Raw genomic sequence first — 3,843 nt, forward strand, 5'->3', positions numbered from 1 at the left:
CTGCTCCCCCAGCCCGGGCCCCTGAGCTGTTTCCTGAAGGTGTCCAGAAGATGCAGCAGTTGGCACCACAAGTGGGCCTGAACCCCAGCCAGGGTGTCCTGCTGCCTAAGTCAGGTGAGTGCTGCCCCATCCCTGCCAGGGGGCTGCAGAAGCCCGGAGACCCCAACCCAGACTGGGAGGTCAGGCCCAAGGTATGAGGTGGAGGGTGCCCAGCCCAGAGTCTCTCCGGAGGGGTAGGAGGCTGGGTGTCTGGGCAGTCAGGGGAGGAGGGGGCCTCTGCTCCCTGGAAGGGGACAGGCAATTTCTCAGCCTCTTTCTCTCTCTCCCAGACCAGTGTGCCAGCGCCTTCCCCTAGGTGAGTGTGGGGGAGGGGGGCCCACACCCCCACTGCCGGGTGGAGGCCCCTGCCTCTTGGCCTTGCGTCGTCTCTGGGGCTGACTTGGGGACAGGGTGTGGGGTCAGTCATCTCATGGAGTCAGGAGTACCAGAGCCTCGGGGGGGATGGGGGCAGCAGGTGGCAGTGGGGGAGGGACTGCGAGGGGCACAGAGGGGCACCCAGAGGTGGAGGACCCTGCCTGACAGGCTGTCGACCTCTCCCTTGCTTCGCAGTGAGGGATCCCGACCAAAGCACAGAGGTCAGCTGAGGGGCCCAGCCCTGGTCCGGGTGGTCCGGGTGCTCCGGGTGCTCCAGTTGCCGATCCCCCAACAAGCGGCCCTTTTCTCTCCACACCCCCTCTCCCAGCACAATAAACGGTGTCTGAAAGTCTGCGACAGCGTGCGTTTCTGGGGGGCGGGGACAGGGGGCAGGGCCCAGAGCGGGGCGACTGGGGGAGGGGCTGGTGAGGGTTCGCTGTCCCCCGCCCCCACCCCGGAGTCCTCCGCCTAGGAGGGACCCAGGCTCGCCCGCACCCGCCGCGACCAGCCGTGGGCGGCGAAGGGTCTTCCGCCACCGCGGACCTGGGCTCCTGGCCGGCGCAGACCTCTTCCCGCGTCCCGATGTGTCCGCAGCGCCGCCGGACGAGCAGGACTCGACCCACGTGCGCCCGGGACAGCAGGCGGGTCGCGCCCGCGGGCCCTTCCCAAACCTAGGTGGAGGGGGTGGTGGGCCCTTAGATTCCCAGGCTCCCCTCCCCGCCCCATGCCGCCCCTGCACAGGGCGAGGGTCCCGACTCCCGACGGCCCAGCAACCCTTTCTGACTCGGTATCACACCTACTTTTTATGGCTCTGAAGTTCTTTGGGCGTACACATTTCCTGCTGAAAGTATTTGTTTCCCTCTAGCGGGGACTTGTGTGACGGTGAAGGGCGAGAGAGAAATGTTGGTTGAAGCAAAATAGCTGGGGCATCAGGCAAAACCAGAGGTGCCCCATGTACCCAAATGGAAGGCACCGCAATAAAGCCTGCTACCCAAGATGGGTGGGCCAGACGGGCTCCCACAAATCATGTGTTTTCATATAATAGTTCTCAAAATCTGTATTACCAACCAAAAATGTAAACACGTGGCGCCAACAAACAATTCAAAGCAGAAAATAATTGGGTCTTGAAAGGGTTAAAGACACATCCTAAAGAAGTTGGGGCTAAAATATCATAATGCCTATAGTTAAATATTTCATCAAAAAGTCATAGGTGGCATAAATATGCCAGAATGATGAGAATTACTCCATGTGGGTGCTGAGGGCTCGTTACACTATCGTTCCTGCTTTTCTGTTGGCTAGAAAAGTCTCACTAAAATTGAGACCCACAGCCTGTCCTGCCTCCCTTGCTGGATGTGATCTGGGCCTCTGGGCTGGGGGGTGTTGTCAAGGGATAAGGCGCTCCCCTCCTCCCTTAACCTGACCCCGGCTCACCCCGTACCCCCCTGCACAGGCCTGGAAGTGAGCAAGGAGTGAATGTGAACCTGGGGGGAGGGCAGGGTGGAAAGGCTTAGACAGCCAGCCCCCCCACCCTCCCCCCATGAGCCATGTGTCCAGGGAAAGCCGGTCACCTTCCGACCCTTGCTCCCAACCCTTGGGCTGGGTGCCTTCTGCCCACTTTAGAGGAGGCTGGGCTCAGAGAACATGTCATCGACTCCCACGTGGACCAAGGGGATGAAGGGGTGGCTGAAGGGGTGGCTGAAGGGGCAGCTAGCACCCTCCGAGGTAACAGCAAGGATTTAAAGCAAAGAGGTGACTGGAGGCTGGCTTGACTCCTCGGCCCCTCCCAGCTCTGATCCCCCTGCCCTGCCCTCCCTCCAAAGGGGCCAGAATTTGGGAGATGCCGGTTGCCCTCAGTGATCAGAAACCTGGGACTTCCCTCACAGCGGACTCCCTTCTGGGGTGGGGCAGCCTGGGAAGGTCATCCGGCCACCTGAACGTACTTCAGCCTGACACATCTGGACCAGCACAGCCCTGCTCCGGCCACTTGGGGGCAGCCCAGAGCCAGTTCACCCAGAAGTCCTCAGGATCCATTTATAGGCCAAGTCAGAGGATGCCCTCCTCCTCTGCTCTGAACCCCGTGTGGGACCCCATGTCACTGGGAGTAAAGGCCAAAGTCCTCACAGCAGCCGATACGCCCCTTCCTGTGGGTCCTCCCCCAACCCCACCTCCCACTCACCCCCTTTCTCTGCTCCAGCGCAGACCTGCCTCAGGGCCTTTGCCTCCAGAGCTGCGAGACATTAAAAGTCAGCACTTTAAAGCCCTCTGTGGGGTACTTTGTAACGGCAGCCCCGGTGCTGCTCGGCCTCCATCGTGGACCACAGCTTGCCTCCACCCCAGGCTGCTGCAGTGGCGGAGAGGAAAGAGAGAAGGTGCACCCCCTGTGGATGTTGACACATCATTTACCAAAGCACATCTTGTGGCCCAGCCTGAAGTCAGTAGGGTGGGAAGTAACACGCCTCCCCCAAGGAGTCATCAAATACTTGTGAGCAGCAACAGTGCCCTCCAGCCCTCCCTGGACACAGTCCTCACCACTTCCACATGCCCACCCCTGGGGGTCAGGGCTCTGCCTCGCCCTCCCTTGGAATGCCTTTCTCCCTTTGGTCTGGGGACCCCCAGTCCCTGGCTGCTCCTTCTTGGTATCCTTTGCTCACCATCCATGTGCCCCATGGTGTAGGCCTGATGCTCTCCCTCAGACACCCATGGCTGCCAGGCTGCTTGAAGAGGTATAGATGCTGCCTTCTGGCCCTGCCCACATCGCATTAACACATCCCCCAAAACCCTTCGCTTTCCAGTCCATCCTGACCCATAGCGACCCTAATAGGACAGAGTAGAACTGCCCCACAGGGTTTCCAAGGCTGTAATCTTCATGGGAGCAGACTGTAGCATTTTTGTTCTGGGGAGTGGCTGGTGGGTTGGAACCACTGATCTTTTGGTTAGCTGCTGAGTGCTTTAATGGCTGTGCCACCGGGGCTCCTTTGACACATCCCCACATCCCACATGAAGGGACTGCTCATTGAGCAGGTAAGAACTGAACTGCTGTAGACTGCCTGATAGTTCATTCATGTAAACAGTTCTTAATTTAGATTTTGCAGTTTTCTTATGTTTTGAAGTCAGTTTTTGTCTCAGCTCTTGTATTAGTTTCCCGTGGCTGCTGTAACAAACCACCCCAAACAGGCGGCTTCCAACACATGCTCATCCTCTCACAGTTCCGGAGACCAGAAGTCTGAAATCTGCATCACTGGGCTGAAATTGTGGTTGGCAGGGCCGTGTTCCCTCCGGAGGCTCCAGTGAGAACCCTTGCTGGCCTCTTCCAGCGTTGGGTGACTGCTGGTGCTCCTTGGCTAGTGGCCGCATCACTCCAATCCTGCCCCCGTGGTCACCTGCGTCACTCCAGTCTCTGCCCCCGTGGTCACCTGCATCACTCCAATC

This window comes from Trichechus manatus, unplaced genomic scaffold (assembly GCF_000243295.1).
Source record: "Trichechus manatus latirostris isolate Lorelei unplaced genomic scaffold, TriManLat1.0 scaffold00420, whole genome shotgun sequence".
Lineage (NCBI taxonomy): Eukaryota > Metazoa > Chordata > Mammalia > Sirenia > Trichechidae > Trichechus > Trichechus manatus.